Source organism: Anser anser, assembly GCF_964211835.1.
Source record: "Anser anser genome assembly, chromosome: 4".
Taxonomy (NCBI): Eukaryota; Metazoa; Chordata; class Aves; order Anseriformes; family Anatidae; genus Anser; species Anser anser.
The window spans coordinates 44,262,897-44,283,330 of NC_139724.1; the positions used below are offsets into that span (position 1 = coordinate 44,262,897).

Sequence of the window (20,434 nt, forward strand, 5' to 3'; positions counted from 1 at the left end):
ATTTGAGAGGATAGATAACCCTTTCCTTGCAGGAAAGGCACTGGATGCCTTTGATTGCTGCAGCTGCTACTAAAGAAGATTACCTGAAAGTTTTGTCAGTGTAATTTTCTACCCCTAGATTATAGAATAAAAATAGTTTCAGCACAGGCCTAATAAGTCACAAATAGATCTAAGGGAACCTGAGATTAAAACAAACCTTTCAAGCCATCTGCTTCATAGCCATTGCATATATGTTTCTGAGCTTCTTAGTTCTCTATTCTGCCCAATCGTCCACAATTAAAAAAAGAAAAAAATCAAGAAAAACAAGCCCATGTTCTATATTTTTCCTATATTGTTAAATATTCTCATGTACAGCAGGAAAGAAGAAACCTGGACTAGTTTCTGTATAAAGCTCAGATTTTCAAACAAAAAGCCATACAATTCAGTATAAGAAACATTTCTAGGGAAAAAAAGGGAGGAAAGGAGGAAAGGAGGAAAGGAGGAAAGGAGGAAAGGAGGAAAGGAGGAAAGGAGGAAAGGAGGAAAGGAGGAAAGGAGGAAAGGAGGAAAGGAGGAAAGGAGGAAAGGAGGAAAGGAGGAAAGGAGGAAAGGAGGAAAGGAGGAAAGGAGGAAAGGAGGAAAGGAGGAAAGGAGGAAAGGAGGAAAGGAGGAAAGGAGGAAAGGAGGAAAGGAGGAAAGGAGGAAAGGAGGAAAGGAGGAAAGGAGGAAAGGAGGAAAGGAGGAAAGGAGGAAAGGAGGAAAGGAGGAAAGGAGGAAAGGAGGAAAGGAGGAAAGGAGGAAAGGAGGAAAGGAGGAAAGGAGGAAAGGAGGAAAGGAGGAAAGGAGGAAAGGAGGAAAGGAGGAAAGGAGGAAAGGAGGAAAGAGCATTTATTCATTTTATTTTGGACAAAGTATTCAAGCCAATACAGTGCTATAAATGCAGTATCAGCAATGACAGTAAAGCCTCAGGCATTAGCAGATAGGTAGGTGATGTTCAGAATTTAAAGTGGTGAATACGCCTCAACAGAGAAAGCGCAACACATGTTGAGCTCCTCAAGAGATCTTTAAAAATCTATCCTCCCGTGAGCCTTACCCACATCTTCCAAGGATAACATGGAGATATAGAGGCAACATTATGTAAAAATGACGAGGTTTGCAATAGAACAACCTCAAGAAACTTGAGAAATGAAACTGATGAAACCTGTTTAGATACTTTGTAGTTGACAGGTCTTCTAAGGTCTTGCCCAGATCCCTGATGATGATACCCTGGCATGCTTTCCAGTCCTGACATTCCCTCTTTGCCCTCAAACCATCCAGGTCTGGGACCTGTTGGAGTGTGTTGAGGCTCACATCCAGTCTATTCACCTGGATTGCCTCTAAGGAGAAACAAGGGGAAAGGGAAATTCAGTTTGAGCCCAGAATCTCACCCTGATAAAGACTGAGGGCATGTCTAGCACATGCACCTAGTCCCAGAAACTGGGAAGCCTTCCTGTTTCAAGTACTACGGCATAGTCTAAGATGTTCACTGTCCTTGAACAGGCAGATCACAATAAACAGAGCAGATCAGGCAGAACTCACACACTAAACAAGATAAACCTGTGTCCAGCTCCTCTGCTCAGAGAGATTAATGGATATCTGAAGTGCAGTGAACTAAGGCAGTACCTCAGGTGGAGCAATGGTCCAGTGAAAAGCCTTTTCTTTCTTCCAGATTAAAATTCACTGATGAGCAACAGCTGGAAAAAAGTTTTTAGCAATCACATAAATCAAGAGGTATCTTTATTTCTGACAACAAATGGCTATGAAGCACTTGATGTTTTTAGTAGCTTTCAGATGCCTATTTTTCCTGAGCTCACTGCAGACTACACGGCAGTTCAGAGAAGGGCGATGTTCCACACAATGTGTTACTAGAGAAAGGTACCCTAAAAGAGAACAGAACAGCAGTGACAGCTTAGAAAACTTTAGAAAGACTTACTGCTAAAAGGCAGAGGCTGTTTTTGGAAGGGAAGAAGGACTAACAGAGTCTCCGGATAACAAATCGGAGTTCTAGAGACATTCAGAATGGACTCACACAGAGAAATTAATGAAGAACTAAGTTTACTCAAACCCAACACCATTTGCCATGCAAAAGAAGTCACCTAGTCCACCTGTACGTGAAAAGGGTTCTAGGCACACATACAATGGAAACTGTTCTGAATCAGTAGTTGCTTTACAAGACTGACAAACCCTACAGAATTTAAACACTGCCAGCCCAGACAAGTATCTATGATAGTCATCCATTTGTTACTGTCTGCCCTAGGATACCAGGGTGCCAGGATATCACACAACCAAAACCTTTGGGGTAAGCTGCCATCTTGCAACAGTGTAGTTGATGTCACAGGGACAAAAAGCAACTGCATGCACAACACACAATACCTCAGATATTAGTCAGGAACTGCTATCCAGCTTGTCTGAATAGCTCGATCGTAACTATTTGCAAATCTTTCTTCATTTCCCATTAATAACTGCAATGTTAGAGGTGCCTTTTAGTGAAATGGTGAACAAATTCAAAACTCTTAATTATAAGGGATTTCATGCTAAGTGACACTGAAATCTCAGACCACTAATACTGAATGAAGCAGACCCCCGCTGAGTAGTTCCTGAAGGAGAGATTTACAGCTGCATCTCACTGAGAGCCTGTATCACAAGATAAATTACAGTGAAATGCTATATCTGGACAGGTTTGGTGGTTTGTTTTTTTGTTTGTGTTTTTAAGTTTACAAATCAGTAACCTCTGATTCCATTTCACGAAAGACATGCTATTTATTTTTATTCCTTCCCTAACTTCAGTGACTTCCCTTAACTCCCGAGGAAAGTAGACTATCATGCTTAACTTTAAAAGCTTAATTTACTTAATTGCCTAGCTTAGTTTCAACCACTAAAAACAAAGGCTAAGAAAATATGGTGGTGTTTGTGGAGTTTTTTTTTTTTTTTAGGAAATGTCTGCTGGAAATTATCCACGAATTTACCAATAAAATTAACACACAATAACTGCAAGTTGTGCTTCTGATCCCAACCATCCTAAGTCGCTGCAGTACCAGATATGCGAGCATTCACGCACTCATGAGCATGTATACACACAAGTTTGAATTAGATAGCACAGCTTTGCTGCCTTAGTTGGCCAGAAGAGTGAAGACTTACACCCATTGCTCATTAATGCTCTTTAATATTCAATAATGACAAATGATCAGGATAGCTCCACTTCTTACCTGAGAGAGAGGTAAATTCAACAGAAAGGAAGCATTTGGATATGAAGAACTATTTTTTCTCACAAAGCCTTCTGCAACTTTCCAGTAATTTGCATGTTTCCACGTATAATGCAATAATTGAAGCGTTAAAGACATCTGCATTAGAAAGTTGAAAATCACCCTATGAAGTCCCTCTATAAATATAAATATTTGGTTTACCAAATACTCAAAAAGGTCAACAAGAGTTTACTTCAGGAAGGAATTGTAAAAAGAAATAGAAGATGAACTACAGGATTGGGCCTCTGGCATAGAGTAACCAAAAATTAAAAAAATAACCAGAGTAAGATCACTTTTGAACACGAATTCCAACAAAACCAGCTTATTGCTAGAAGGCAGTTTAGCTACTGAAGATTTGTCCTTGAATTCCTGTTGAAATCAATCCATAAAAATCATATTAAAGGATTAGGCATCAAACATTTAAGTGTTGATGTGTGTAAGAAATTCTTCACTCAGACTGCTGACCTTACATTCTTAAGAGGATCTTTTGCCCCATAATAAAGTGTTCACTGTCAACAGTAATTCTTGTGTTTCGTGCATCTGTTGACAAAGTCTGAACAGGAAGCTTTTCTGCAGGTAAAACTTGCAAGTGCTGTGCTCTTACAGGGGTTTTATACAAAGCATGATATAGGATTCAGACATTTTGGTGAATGGCAAAGTACTAGTCTTAATATTTATGCTACAACTGAACTGTGTAACACACACATTAGACATTTGCTTGAGAAAATTCAAAGTACGCACACTGAAGCTTGGGGAGCTAACAGCTATCCTTGTGCATCTATACTTCTGTTACCATATATATTCATTAGGCATAGATGCACTTGGAACAACAAGCATGCAGGAGAACTCAAGAGCATACAAGCAAGTGCTTACATTGTGTCAACAGTCCTTGACTGATGAATTACAATAAAAGCGTACACTGCACATATTCTTATAAAAATGCTCTATTAGGTGTCTGCAACACTGAACTCACAGAGCACTGAAATCACCCCTGTCCGTAATGTCCCTAATAAGCATAACACTGAAGGACTGTGAAATTTTGAAACGCAAAATTCCAGCTGAGCTTTCACAGCACTGGTGCTATTCCAATCTGCATGTATCGCATACCTATACATGCTCAAGGTGCACAGTTCAGCCCTTTTTGCCTGCCAATATATGCCCATAAGCCACCTGTTTTAGCAGGGAGCTCAAAGCAAGGAGAGAGGCCCAGGAGAAACATTTCTCCCTTACAACTGTCTCACCAATTTCCAACTGCACATATCCAGAGAAGGGCAAAAATCTGCACTACAACTGCTCAGTAGGCTGCAACCAGAGAAGAAACAAACTAAATCAGCTCGCTGCAAAGAGGATTGCACTTCCTGCAATTCCTTGTTGCAAATCATGCTGCCCTGACAGGATTGAAATCCCTGCAGAAATGCATGGAGCAGCGAGGTCCACTGTAGTCCCTCAGTCTGTCAGTATCTTTAGTGGGGAAAAGGTGACATATTTTATCTTCCCTAACCCTTCTGCCTGTTTACAGAAATCTATGCTCTGCTCTCTACTTGCTAGAATTTCCAAACGTTGCATTACTCACAGAAGTTGCATCACTCCACATTAAAACCCTCGGCACATATGCATCATTTTGCATGCCATATGTTTACTTTCCACATGTAAATTTAAACTATAAGCACTCAGATACAAAAGTTACATCAATTTAATCAGAGTTGATATTAAGAAAGGTTGAATTAGCATAAATTGCCAAACAAAAATTCTATCTTCATTTCTCTGCAGATAATTTTCTAGCAGAACCCTCGTGAAAAAGTCTTGCACAGTGATCATGAAATTTACTGTGAGAAGACAGAAAAACAAATACAAAGAAACAACAGTTCTTCACATCTTTGAGTGAAATAACACTTCGTGTACTTTTCCCCAGCTCCCTAACTCACTCTAGGTACCCTATATTAGCCCCAAAAGCATCTTTTACTTTTCACAGAATAGTTTACATAGGGAAGGACACTTGGAGGTCATCTAGTCCCACTTTCACCTCAGAGCAGGTCCAGTTAGATCAGGTTGCTCAGGAACTTGTCCAGGAAATAATAGATGCAGTATTAAAGCACTAGAAAAATCATGAAACATTTCAAGGGAATCATTTTGGAAAGTAATTAAGTTAACACATGGAGCCTGAATAGGAACACTGAGTTTGATTACAAATCCCACTCCTACTGCTTTACTGGCCCACCACTACCTTGAAGCATGGGTCCTGAAACTTGGAGCTTCAGATTCCACTCATAAAACTGAGAAATCAGGGAGGGAGAACAATCACAGCCACCCCTGCACAGCACAGGGCGGTTTCACTAACAAGCACTGATGCATTTTGGAAGAGCATTCTTAAGATAGATGCTATTAATCTGAAAGTGAAGAGATGCCTGATTCAAAACAGCATTTATGAGACAAACACCAACTGCCAAGCTACCTCACAATTTGCTTTTGTCAAGGAAATACTTTCTCAATAAGAAAATCTTGCCTCTTCTCCTGAAATGCAAGAGGCAAGTGGGTTATGCCAAACACTGCCTGGTTTATACTGAATTATTTCTAGCACATCTAGTGAAGCATTGCTCAAAGACAAAGGACAGAGTTCAGGGTAACAAGCGATCAGTCACGTCTGACACATACTGTATTTCCACAAAATTACTCATCTCTTTGAGGTCTGACACGTGTTAAAGGATTTTTCCTAATTCACGCACAGAAGCCTTGTAAATAAATGGCAAGTGTTCCTATGACTAAATAGCTACTTCATAGATATTTTGACATAAGTGCTCATGGAGTTTCCAATAATGCCATCTTCAAAACAAAAAAATACGCACTTCTCCTCCTTTCACTTGTTTTTCAGGAAACCACATTTTCAGACTTCCTGTAGCTGACACAGCCTGGGTTAGTCAGGTGGTGTTGTATGGCAGCCCACAACTTAGGGCAGAACTCGGGCTCCCCATGGTGATGCACCACAACATACCAGGTGAGAAAGCTGACTAGAAAATGAAGAGGAGCTTTGATTTGTTTCCTTTTTTTTTCCCCCTCCTTTCCTGGCGTGACCTACAGTTAAACAAATTGGCTGCCAAGTGAAATAGGAAAGATGCTCTGAGCTTAACTGTGTGGTTAGCACATCACATCTTTCTAGGAGTTACTACACAAAGCTAAATCCAAAAGAGGGATTTGGGCATCTCTCTCTGGTAATACTAACTGCCTTCAAGTCCTGACCTATTCTAATCCTAATCCTGAGGGTCTCTAGGTTTTCATCAGCAGATAAATTCAGAATGTAACTCTCAAGACACCAATTTTCTCGCTTCCTCCTTCTGCAGATGGCATTTTCAGGCTAACTTCTCTTCTTCCTACTGCACTCGTGAGCCTTGCTACAGTAAACACGTTGGCTCCAAACACAAGAGGAAATCTAGCCCCAAAAATCTTTCAGGAAAACTTCCTGGCATCAGGTATGTAGAGCAGGCATCCCCAGCACAGCCTCAGCCATACCATGCAAATGTGACTCTAAGGAGTCATTTTATCACAAATAATTTCAACAGAAACATCCAACCAATAGATTTGTCCCGTTATTAGAAACGGCTTGAAATAGTGAATTGTTCATTATCCCAGGGTGCTGAGAGGGGAGATAGCAAATCTAATCAAGTCCCCACAGAATGTAATCACCTGGAATCCCAATTTACAATTAAAAACTTTAGGAATCACCTCCTAACAGACATTTTTCTACCTTTCAAGAAATAACAATATGTCACATTAAACACAACCAAATTTTCATCTCACTCCTCTACAGATTTGTACAGTCATCAACAGAGTTTTCTCCCTAGAAGTGGCGACAAATGAGAGACACCATTCAGAATCCCTTCACATTTACAGTTTGATTTCCACACACTTGTGTGTTAAACAGTAAAGGGGGTTGTGACAAGGGCATTACAGCCAGATGTCAAGTTACCTTTCAAATATCTGTGTATTCAATTCTTATTAATTATGCTACTGTAAAAGTCATCTGAGAGTGTACTCACTCCCAAAGTCAGTGCCATTTCAATACTTGGATTGTGCACCTGGAACGGATGGTCTCCACCTCGTCATTAATTGTTCTCCTTACTGGTTAATAACACTACTTATCTGGGACTCATGTCCCTACACACCGGTAGAATTGTTCCCTTTCTTTTTGTATCTGCACATCTGCCAAAAAGCCACCGTGTACTATACAGCTTAATAGCTATTGAGCGAGCTACACCCATTGCTCTTCATTTTTCACTAACATGCACATTCTCTAACAAGTAATCTGCTCCTTCACTTAGGAACTCTTTGGTTAAAATAAAAAATAAAAGACATTCCTACATTCCTTGACAAATCTAGAGCATAAAGGGCAAAAGCAACACAAGAAAAAATGAGCTTGCCTTCTCTTTGTGTGGATATCTACTGCATAAAGCCAGAATGCTTGGCCTGAGCTGGAGAGAAACACTGTTGTGGCACAAAGCAATTTCGTTTCCAGGCTAGTTCAGTCCTGCTTGGTTTTACCCACTTGTGTTTGTGGATTCCTACAAAGTGAAAAACTCAAAGCTTATACTCAGGCTAGACTGGCACAGTGAGAAAAGAGAGTTAAGTGCTTTCTTCTTTCTCTTAGTTCAGAGTTTTCCTTTTTTACCTTGCTCCTCCCTTCCAAACACTTTTCTCCAAAGTAACTGTGACTCCAAAGTACATAGAAAGGTTTAAATGAAATCCTGCTAACACCCTGACTGTTAGAATGACTTAGGCTGCAGAAGTATTAAGCCTACATGCTTTAGGAGGAGACTGGATAAGTTCTTGCTTTGCTATATGATTTATTTGAACAGTAGCAGACCTGGAAAAAAAATTTTTAAAGGTAACATGGGCAGACATTATATACAGAGGCACTTCAAAAAACTAATATTATAATATTGAACAAACATGGCAATGCACATATTTGTTTTCTTATCCAGACTCTTTCCTGTATCTTTCTGCGCCCAAGTCTCACTGGCATCAAACCGGTGGCCACTAGCATAATCATGGGCATTAGTTTGCCATGTAGGATATGCTTCAAAGTTCCAGAATTAGCTTGAAACACTACAACTCCATTTCTCTCAGCACATGAAATATTAGCAGTCAAACTGCTCTTAGCACTGAATAAAATGCATAAGGCACTTGGCTTTTGTTAACAGTGCTTATTTTGGATATGCAACTCAAGCAATGGTTTGGATCTAAATTCACAGTAATCCTCAGTACAAAACTAGGCTTAAAAAAGTTACTGAAGTCCAGATGCTAAAATAAAGCCTTCGGGAACAGCCCTGATTAGCTGGTGGGGCGTAAGTGCTCTGTCCTTGGAATAGCTTGGCAAGGAATTGTCGGAATTCCTCCCTCCTCTTTCCTGGGGGGAGTGGATGCCATAACAGCTCCCAGAAGGACGACACTCCCTTCCTCTCGCCTGCTCAGCTCCCTGCAGGGAATGGGTCCGGATTTGCTATGCAGGGTAGCAAGGGGGGTGGGACATATTCTTCTCTATTCACTGGACATGCCCACAATCTGAACCCAAATTATTTACTTGTAATGTTGCCATGAAAGGAACCACTTGAATTTTTGCTGCATTATAAGGCTTGTGTAAATGGTTGCTTTTAAGTGCTCCATGAAGGCAAAGATTTGAGAGATACTTCAAACATATCTTCCACTACAAAATCCCTTTTTTAAGAGCAGTCACAGACTAAAATCCCCAGATGCAAATAACCAAAAGCAGTCCTGTATTTTAGATCATGGAGAACTCCAGACTCCTTCACACAAAAGATTACCTTGACTTGTGGGTTGGAGGGTTCAGGGGAGAGGGATCCAATAGCTTTTTATCAACGAGTCGAGAGCAATAATGTTTTGTCTCAACGCACCAGAGTCTTTCATCACCCTGTGATTGCTAGCATCATCTTTTCGTTTTGGTACCCTCTGTTTTAGGCACTGGAATTTTTCGTGTGGTTTACCCAAAACATTGGCATCACAGTTGTAAACTCAGAGCAGAGATCATGAACTTAATGCATGGAACAAGGATTACCTGTACAGTTTTATCTTGTTCTGACACCACGCGGTCTGGTGATAGTACTGGTCTTCTCAGGCTAATCAGTTCAAGCTTTGGCTCAAGTCCACAGGCATTTACTCATACGAGAAACCTTGCGGGGTTACACACTATGGGCAGCACATCAGGGTCCTTTCATTACACTGCTGCATTCATCTCCACGCTGCGTGTCTCAGAGTATGCAATAGCACTAGAAAAGAATAGAGAAAATTGTAACGTACTAAGTAAAAGTTAAAAGTAGAGGACAACTTCTAGACAAGAAGCAGCTAAGTAAATTGGGACACACCAGCTGGCTAAGAGAGCATAGAATCAACATCTAGAAAATTATGAATGGAATGAAGTGGTAAAAAAAAAAAAAAAGCAGGAGGTGGATATTATTTACTGTATCTAATAAAGGAAGCTAGAGAGCCTGTTTTTAAACTGGCAGCCACTTAGAAAGAGAGGCCAAGGGCAGTGCTTTTTCATATAAAACAAGAAGTGTGAAACTCAGTGCCACAGGGATTTATCAAGCAAAGCAACCTACAGGTTCAAGTGGAGATTAGAGAAATGGATGAGGAATATGTCCAGCAGCTGCTACCAAGCACAGCAGTCTGAATGCAAACTTCAGACTAGCACATGGCTATATGACTCTGTCGGAAGCTAAAAAGATCACTTCAAATATATACCCCTTTTCTCAGGCTCTTTCCCACTCCCTCTCTTGCTGGCCCCTGCTGGAGACAGGATACTCAATCACAATAACCTTTGATCTAGAATGACAGTTGCTCTGTTCTCATAAATTTCATTACTTGAGTAAGTTTCACACTGAACTTTACAGACCATTGAATCATTTTCAACACTTGTTATTACAGTGCGTGACAGGATACATTCCTTCTTTCATGATTTCTCATTTTCTAGAGACGATCTCAAAGCACAAAACCAACTCCCTCTATACAAATTTGCATTCAAGTAAATCTTAAGGAGACCAGAGAAAACCTCTTGAATATTGTTTGGGTTTCACATATCAATGATGAAGACACGAACAACTAATTTAAAGCTTCTTACTTGATCCATTGAGCCCTGCAGCCTTTGCAATGGCCTTAGGTTGCAGCTCTAGTGCTAGTATCCCATTACAGACATTCACCGTAACGTCTTTGGCGCTTCTCTTGGCCAGGAACCTACTTGGCACGACAGCTGCACAGAGTTTGCTGGAATCCTCCGGGTTTACAAGGAGTTGTTTCATTTGAACATGGCATGCTCCTTTTGTTTACCTGCTGTTTGGTCTCATGGTGCAACCCGCCCTTCTTCAATCACTTCACAATGCTTATAACACAGTCAGAGGTTTTGTTACCACAGGAGATTGTGGTTTTCACAAATTCGAGCAGGCAGCTTTTGTTGAATAATTCTCATACACAAAAAAAAAAAAAAAAAAAAAAGGCCACAGACCAAGTTGCAGGTTTTCTACCTTCCTCTCCACTCCTATCCTTCCAAAAATCGAAACGGAGGAACCACACACTATAGCAGGTTAAAGAAGAGGGCTGAGCAGCTGCCTGCCACATGACAAACACCCCAATACCTGTGATGTGCTACACTCATGGGCAAATTGCTACCATAGGTCATCTTGTGTTTATTTGCTCCTCAGTGCTTTCTCCCACCATAGCCCTAGAGAATTTTGACTAAATATTGGGGAAAAAAAAAAAAAGCTTTAATCATGAATAATGGAATTCCAATTACAGTCTTTGAAGCATTCAGTTCAAAACCATGTTCAGTTCTCCCTTCAGCTTGCTATTTAAGTAGGCCAACCCCTGTCACCACAGTGGGCACACTGGACTGGATATGAAGTGATCAGCGCAAGCATAAAGACCAGTATTAACTACAAATTCCTCTGCTTTCAAGGAACTGTTTAGCTTAATGATTAAAACCTCATGAGTGCTTGAATTGTGTGAACACCTGTTAGCATACTCTGGAAGAGAAGGTATTTGCTTGCTTGTTTATTTGAAAACTCTAAGATATATAGTAGATAAAGGAATTCTATTTGGTTTTCAAAAAGGCAGTTTCGGGAGGAAAGTACAAAGCTCCAGTACAAAATCAGCACGTACAGTTTGACTGTTTAGCTTTTGTTCATGCAAGATTTCACTGTCCTGTAGGCGAGGTAGTCAGAACTGCAAGTACTGCACCTTTAAGTTTCCCACTGCTCTGCTCTTGTAGGTAGCTGTACTAATACCCCCGCATCCCTGCATATCAAGGAAGTCTGCACACTTAACCTGTAAAAAAAATAAAAGAAAAAGAAAAAAGAGGGAGAGGACCAAGATAATAAGGAACTAGACTGCCTTCACAACCTCAGCTCTACCCTTACATTGCGCATGTGCATTACTTTTTGCACAAACAAATTCTTCAGCAATAAAAATAGTGGTCGCTGAAAGACTTTTCCCTCTTTGACAGTTACATCCAGGCAACTTTCTGCCTAAAACTCACTTTGACTCTGGATCTATTTTTCAAAATTTTCAAGAGGTAGCCCCCCCCAGGCATTTGCATCCCTGTTTGGGGAGGGGAAGAAAAAAGTTTTAAAAAAAAAAAAAAAAACATGCTACGAACTGTCACATGGCAGAGAACAAGCCAGGAAAATATCAGCCCAAAAGAGGCAAGTTTTAGAAAGCTGAAAACAGGGTTACAATAGGATTGCTTATATAATCTTAATTATAGAGGATGCTTCTTCTATAACCACAACGGCATACACATGGCCTACAACTACGTGTTAGAGAGAACAGTAGCTATTCCACTGGCTTCTCCCTGTGCCTAACCCCCTTCTTCCTGCATTTTACAGGGCAGAAGAAATTCATTTGCACCCTCTCCCCCCAAAATGAAAAGGTTAACTCTCATTCTAAGGAGAGACGAAAGTGTTATCACTACTACAGAATGATATCAATCTAAATAACCCTCACACTCAGTAAATCAATAGGATTTTTCTGGTTGCATAAGAACAGCAGCCACACAGTGTTTGCACAGGGAAACAATCAATATGAATTTCATCCAAATACGGAACTGACAACAGCAGGGGATGTGACCTAAGGAAGGAGATGGGGGAGGGAAGGGGGCTACACAAGAGGAGAAAAGGAAAGCGTCAAAGGCACTGGAGTCAGGAAAACCCTTCCAAGTTTTAGTGCCTCAGCGACCTCCATTCATATCTTGAGAAATGTCAGAAATCAGGAAATATTACTTCAGGTTGCATGCTTCTGTCCTGGCCTATCAAACATGTGGAGTAGTAACAGCAAATTACTGGAAACTGCACTTTGAACTTAGCCACTGGCAAGGATCCCAGGCAAACAGAAATGTAAAAGTTCCTTTCCTCCGTGGGGCCTCTTGTACGGGGGTGTCCCCATAGACGTTCAATAGCTGGTTGCAACAGGTTGGAATGAGGCCCTGAGCCAGAAAAACAAGCCCTGACCAGTATTATTTCCTACTGCCTATGTTGTTTATTAAAAAGATGTTTTGGCACATCGCTCCCAGCTTTGTTGTGCTATATTAGAGGTTTGAGTCCCATCGAGGAAAAACTGGCACCATTTTCACAAACTGTTTACTCCTCCTTTTCTTACAAGATTCGGCCTCGTGCTTCCCTGTATGCACGACTATAGGTGTGACCTAAAGATATATTTGAAGAAGAATTAGAAACAGCCAGACTGGTCGCTAAGCAAAGACTCTGGATTTCCTGTGATTAGAGAGGTAATTAGTCTCTAAACTCTATCAATATTTCTAGCACAGACAGAAGAAACAACATTTTTCCACATATCAGACTTCCATAACGCTGTATGAAAAAAAAAAAAAAGAAAGCTACACTAAAGTGCTCAGGAACGGTAACTTGATGTTATTAACAACCAAGAGAGTGCCAAGTGAGTGCAGAAAGGCATTGTAGGTTTCCCCTTTCCGGAGGTGAAGTGATCAAAAGATTGGTCTCTTTACAGTCTGATATATTTCTAAGAAAACCCAATTTGCACAAGCAAATAAACTAGCTCATTATAAAACTAAGGGGTCAGCCTGAGTCAGATAAACTCGAAAGTTAGACAGCTGAAGAAACAAACTTTTATTTAAGCCACAGCACAGGTGATCCTAGGAGGAAATGGTAAATCCCCACAGATCCACAACTTCCACATTGGGCAATAGAGGGCTAGGGGAATGGAGGTGTGGGTAGAGTATTTGCAATTTTCTGGAGGCACACAGCTCACCACACACTGAATCAGGAACAACAGATTCCAATTCTGCATATGAAGGGGCAAAATAAAAGGCAAAATGCCATCACATGTTGTAGTCACAACCAGTAAATCAGATGTTACTGCTCATACCTCACCACGTTTCTTGATCCTACAAATCATTATGTGTAATTTTTTTTATTTTTTTTTTTTTTTTTTTAAAGAGAGCAGGATTTCCTCTTCTTCCCTTCTCCCCCATCTGGGGGGGATGAGAGGAAATAAAATAAACCTTGCTCCGCTCACTGCTTTTGGAGATTCAAAATGAAGAAAAGGCAAGAAAGGGACCATAGTAAGAAAAAGGACCATAGAATTTGCCAGGTATTTAGTTTCTCCATTTGTGTTTCCTTGGTTTGCCTCCCCCCTCACAACTGACACCAACTCCCGCCTTAAGGATATCTACACCTATCCCTCCCCACAATCATCCTGAAGTTTCATCTAGTCACTCCTCCTACAGACATCAGCCTAGGGAGCAATGTACCCTCAGTCAGGTCCACAGCTGCTGAACCCAAGTTCCATTTTTCTTTACTGCTGAAGGGAAAAAAACATGACCACATCAGGACTGGTGAAAAGGAATGACCAAAACAAAAAAAAGCCTGAACATCTTAGCAGCTATCAAGAAAAGATCTTTTTTCCAGTAAGTTTAAATATAACCTTTCCGGAGGTCAATCAGTAATGTTTTATTGAGCTTTATGGAAGCTTAGTATGGAGTTCATTCTCAAAAGGAAGAAACTTGTATAAGAAAATAGTACACTAAACCTCACAGATGTTTCTGTAGAGGCTCCAGATCAATAAATCCTGTTCCCAATGAGACATGCAAAGGCACTTACAAAAACAGAGTGCTCATGACGGTTTCAGCCCATTATTATATGTCATAAGGACAGCACTATTTATGCCGTGCTCTGAGCCTCTTTTTCTTTTTTCCAGTGACATTATACTGCAGGCTGCTACAAGAGTAGTTTTCCTGATCGCACTATCTTCTATGCAAACCTTATAATCATTGTTTAACATAAACTTGCCACATCTTCAGTGGGAGAAAGCAGTTTACTACGTATTAAGTTGAAATCTAATTTTGCTCTAAAACTAATTCTGCATTTCTTCTTCACTTCCATAGTTAACACATGGAAAAAAAAAATAATGTCTGAACTACCATAGACATGTCTGTACAAAAATGGCATCATTAGATCCCCAATCCATGACACTAAATGTTATTCCTTGACACCATCTCAAGCAAAATGATGTCCTATTACCTAAATAAGGCTAAATATTTTGTACTGCTTATACAGCAGAGGACAGAAAAGTTTTGACATTTTATAAATAAATCAATGATTTGAGGCATTTGCTGGCTGTCTTGAATGTAAGAAACATGCCACAGCTGGCAGTAACATACCTCATCTCAGGTGTTAACCATGCCAGAGCCCAGCTTCCCTGTTTCTTCTGCATGCATTTGCTTCACATACAGTAAGGAACTACATTTCAGAGCATGCTTTAGTACCTGTGTGCCATCCTAAATCTTTGATATGCTATGTGGTTATGGCATCTAATAGGCTTTCACTGAGAGCTGTGTCATCCATAAAATTGGGCTAACAACTTTCCCATTGCATACAAGCAAATTCTACTTTGTGGTGTTTTCCCAGGAACAGCTCTAAGTAGTTAATGCTGGTCTGGGCTTTGCTTGTTTTTAAACTTTATTAGCAGTTTGCACTAAGTGGCACAGGTTTATTGACAATAAAGCTATAAAGCAAAAACTGAAAGCTGAGTTATTCCCCCAGTGCTGAATTATGTATCTCATGGATCAGACCTGGAGCTGTGGGTGAGCAGGTTAAGTAGGAGTAAACAGGAATTCAGTGAAGCATAGTTTTGCTGAAGAAAAAAAAAAAAAAAAGTTTTAAAGCATTACCCACCTTCTGTACTGCTTGGACTTCACGGATCACTGAATTTATCCCAGGGAGTAATGTTAGATGTCAACACAAATTCTGCTGGTTAGCTCATTGCAACACGTAGTAGTTGAAGTTACAGCTGACACATCATCAAATGAGAAAATCCACTGAAGTTGGGAAGAAGGTTTGTTTTGAAGGATGAAAGAAGAAAAATTACCGGGGTGGGGAGGTTTGGTGGAGTTAGGCCAATTTCAGAAACTGTATCATTAACCATTTTTCATTATTACAAGCACTGTTATGAGGGTACTGAGCTGTCACTTCTATCATGGAGACAGTATGCATGCAAGCAAAATAATTCTTTTCCCTTTTTTTCCTTACTTTTTCCCCCTTTAAAAAAAAAAAAAAACTCATGCTGTTATTAAAAGGTCAGAGGGGAGTGGGGGTAGCCAATATTAAAAGGGTTTGATAGAAGTTGCTCAGTCATTACGATTTTGTTGTATTCTCTCCCCCTGCCCAGCTCAGATTTAGAAGGACTCATTTCTTAAAGCCACCTTAGTTTTCCCCCACCTTTTTGCATTTATAGTAGTGATTATTCTAACATTTTTTGTATTTTAGAAAATTTACAAGACTAAGATATCCTTACCACCACCACATTTCATTTTCCACCATCAAAATTAGTTCTGACTCCATGTAAAATGTACCTATTGCCTGTGTACTTTTTCTTTTTTGCTTTGTTTCAGCACAATATATATATATCACTTATCTCCTAATTTCCTGAATATGATATATATTTCCTCATTGAAGTCACATGGCAACACAGCCTTACTCTACAGCTACAGCAGCTTTGGTCTACCCTGCCAGAGGCATCAAATTACCAGGAATGTCGAAGCCCTTCGAAGGGAGGAGTGGGTTAGGGGGAGAAAGACAAATACTTTTAAGATCTTTCCAGAGAGCACGTGCTGCCCTGAGACAAACACTGAAGTACGCAGCTCATTCTGCTTGCAGAGAGAATGGATGGAAAAACAAGTGGAATGGTGGTTTTGTATTCAGGGAATGGAAGTTTTCAGACAATATTTGTCAGTAGAGTTGACTGACGATCTCCCCAAAACACATATGGAAGAGCCATCCTAAATACTGGAAGACTGCACATGGTAACAACACAGCCCATGCCACACCAGGCAGCTGGCTTCCCAGTTATGTCACTTTTCATGCAAGGTCAAGGGATCACATTCTGTTCTACCTTGCCCTAGTAAGCAGATTACGAGTACCGTAACTTCACTGAGCTTGCTAGAACTGTATCATAACCATAAAGGAGAACAGGAGAGACCAATTCCCTTTTGGAAGGAAACATTCCTTTCTTCTCTAGCAGAAGAGCAGGCTCCGCACGGTTTGAAGCACACAGAGGAATGGAACAAGAACACGGTCAGAAGGAAAAATAAGCAGGGTGGGGCAAAGGAGGGGGGAACATGTAAAAATCACAGCTGATCCCCTTTCTCCCATACACTAATACCTTGAGGAGTTCAAAGGTTTTCCATGCCTATGGCATTTAGCAATTATAATCGCACAGTAAAATACCTAAGGTTAATGAGTAACCTCTAAAGGAAGTTACTTCACATAATGACAGCAATTTCTCTGAACTAAATGTTAATAATCAGGCCTGTAATACAGTGAGAAGGAAATAGTGGGCAATTGGCAAATGGAACTCTGTTACCTAGTAACAAGTCCTTAAGGTATGAGCCTGAAAAATTTGAGCAGGCAAAACATTTCCAGGCAGGCAGAACAGCGTGGCAAACAGAAAGCATTCTGTAAAACCAGCGACTGTCCATGGCATGGAAAGTGGAAGCAGGTGCAGCAAATTATTTTGCTAACAGGCAGGCTGAGGTAGAATTAGCTAATGGCAAAGTAAAGGAAACACCGCCATGTAATCAGCAGTAAGAGCAGGGCAACGAAGTTCACGTTACTCCGTGCAACCCATCAAGCAACAGCACTGAAGATAAACTGGAATGCTGTCACTGGTGCTTATGTTGTTCATATTTAGCCCTCCTGCTCCTGTGCCCTTTCCCTGCCCACCATGCTAGGAGCAAGAGCTTTGCCGTGGCTTTGGGTGCAGCCGTGTGCGGTGCTGTCAGCGGAGCACTGCTGAGTCAGCCACAACGCCCCGGCTGCCAGGCTGGGGAAACTGTTGCAGAAGGGGTTTCAACACCTTAGCTATAAATGGGGCAATAAGTGCTCTGATCCCAGTCGGGGTTATTGCGGTTTGTGATGAGGAAGAGCGTCAGGATGACTGTCACACTCATACACACAAAACAGGATGTCCCAAATGCTCCTTTATAGCGATAAACATACTGGCAAAGTTGTCTAGCAAATCCATCTCCTCTCAGACACAGTTAAGGAAACCACATATCCTCATTCTCCATCTCAAAATCCTTTTGGTCAAGTATAGGAACTGCACAGGAAAAAAGAACTTTGTCAACCTCCTTCACGCATTTTTTTGTGATAAGCAAATACCACATTTTATCTCAAGCTGGACAAACCAGCTCTTCACAGAACAGTAGCAAATCCCATGTAAGCCACAGCTAAAAAAAAAAAAAAAAAAATTTTACTACAGCAGCCGTGCTCTCCCAAAGCCAGCCCTTCACCCATTCTTTGCTGACATGCTCAGAAGAGAGCACAGAACCATCCAAACACTGGGATGTGTATATTCACTTTTGACTCTTGATCACTATCACTGATTAAAGCATCATGAGCAAACAGGATAATGAAAGAGGCTTCATCCAACCTTGCCTCATAACGTACAGAATGCTTATTTCCAGAAGAAATTAATTTTAATCTATTAAAAAGAAGCTATGGAACTAGGAGGTAGTCTCATTTTCAGCCCCTATGTCCTAGCTGAAGGTTTTATCTAACATTTACTGGGAAAGAAAGTCTGTTTGGAGTTACTGGCCAGGTTGGTACACCCTTATATAACTTTGTTGACAGCAAATGTTTCTAGAAAGTTGTGATAATGGTAATATTGCTAAAGTCTCTGCACAGAAGCATGCAGCAGCTATTTTCTTTTGTAAGATGAAAAAAGGTATTATTCCTGACTGAGACTGTTGATTCATTTACAATCAGCAAGTGCGGCCAATTTGTTTATTTGCTTGTTTTAGTAAAATCCAATCATAACTGGCCTCACCGTGTTTTCTTGGTGAAAGAAAATCCTGTTCCCGATTTTCTCCTTATCTTAAAAACAAACAAGGAAATTTGATTTTAAGTTGTTATGTTAATGCAAAGGTAAATTTGATTTTTAAAATCCACAAAGGCCAGGAAATTCACAGTTAAACTTAGTTCTAGTCTGTGAGCAAAAACAGTATTTTCATTTCACGATCACAAGTCTGAAAAATATAGCACAGATTAGTGTTTCCATGTTAATATAAACTGAGATTTGAGACAATCCCTGAAGGAGATGACTCTGGAAAAGGAAGCCGCAGAGAAGCCAGGCCATTAACTTGAGAACTGGAGAAGGACAGGACCGTTCTTTTGGTGATGCACTATAGGTTACAGTGGCCTATTTCACTTCTTTCAGGAGATTTCCTTGCAAGACAAAGTTTTACTTTACTTTTGAAGAGAGATGACACTCTACGGGCTAAAGTTAGGCAACAAGGTGGAGCTAAGTATTTAAATAATCCTGACACTGAAAACCGGAGATCAATCTGAAATTCAAGTCCCTCCCTAAGAGCATTTCTCAGGAGCAAATACCTGTTTAGCCTTCAAGTGCTACGTTTACCACACTTGTCCTTGATTAATCTGATCTAACTTCATTGGACTGAAATACCCAAATCAGCTGTGTCTCCTTTTCATCATATTTGGAATCATAAGAAAGCTAGATAGAAATGACCAAAGAAAAATACCCTCAGCAAAAATCACATAAAGGCCATTTTAAACAATCAGATCATGAGATTATTTTGCTGGTACACAAAGCAAAGGAAGACCAAGTTCATCGAACACTTAGTCCTAACCAGGTATCCATTCCCAGAAAGAGAATGCATTTGCTCCTCATGACATAGAAGTATATTCCTAAATCATGAAGCTATTGGCACAGTGACACAGACTGCTAATAAACTTGGGCCGAGTCTCATGGCAGTGTAGCAACGTTGCTTCTAATACTTGCACAGGTTCACCTTGTTACTTTACCCTAAGTCAACAAGCCGTATCATGAGTATGAGGAGGATGGTAATTGGTGAACAAAAGTCACTAGTCACCAAGAGCACACAGGTGAAATATCAGCTACAAAACCATAGAATTATACATACAGAAATAATTACAGATTTGGCAGTTGCTGTTGTTCAGATATCTAACTCCAGGAACAGAGAAGCTGACTGCTTTTCAGGAACAGTCAAGTACCACCTTCGGCCCCTTCACAGCACCCAAAACCAGAAGCAAGCAGAATCTCAGCGCACTTTCTAGCTTGTTCCAACAGAAGCCAATATTCAGCACTGCACTCTTTGGATATTTGCCTTCAAGGAAGTCAAGGGAATGGGCAAGAAAAAGGTGGGTCTCACATGGCCCGTGAGCACGAAGTGTACTTCACGTGCCAGGGCAACACTGAGGCATCTGGCAGCAAGGCCAGGCTGGCACAGGGGCTACTGGGCAATCAGAATCCGTGCAAGGAAGCAAGACAGCAGGAGCTACTTAAGCCAGTGCCACTAGGTCATCCTGGGACATGGATGCATACACAGCTTTGTTCCTTTCCATTATGGACAGAGCAAGGAAGCTCCTGTGGAGCTGCTGGCAACACCACCTGCAAGCTGTTCCTGGAAGAAACAGAGAAACACACTGAGGTGTGCGGTTTGTAGCTTGAGGCATCTGGAAACATCTTGACTTTGGCAGGCTGCCTGTAAGGTCAGGAAAGCTGGCTGCCCCTCACCTAGAGGCTCACCAAGGACAGGCTGAAGCAGCTGAGGGGCCATGGCTGCAGATATTCTCACTTTGGTATATCAAAGTTAGATTCAT

At 40.8% G+C, this 20,434-nt stretch overlaps 1 protein-coding gene across 2 annotated transcripts in view; it reads right to left on the bottom strand.

Annotated features, from left to right (window-relative positions):
• The window catches only part of LOC310898533 (uncharacterized protein), a 264,997-nt gene that overhangs the window by 209,476 nt on the left and 35,087 nt on the right, over window positions 1-20,434 (bottom strand). For both annotated transcript variants that reach the window (XM_083833769.1, XM_083833764.1), the window contains exon 2: window positions 9,325-9,535. The gene's annotated coding sequence lies outside the window, so the exon portion shown is untranslated. The remainder of the gene's footprint in view (window positions 1-9,324; window positions 9,536-20,434) is intronic.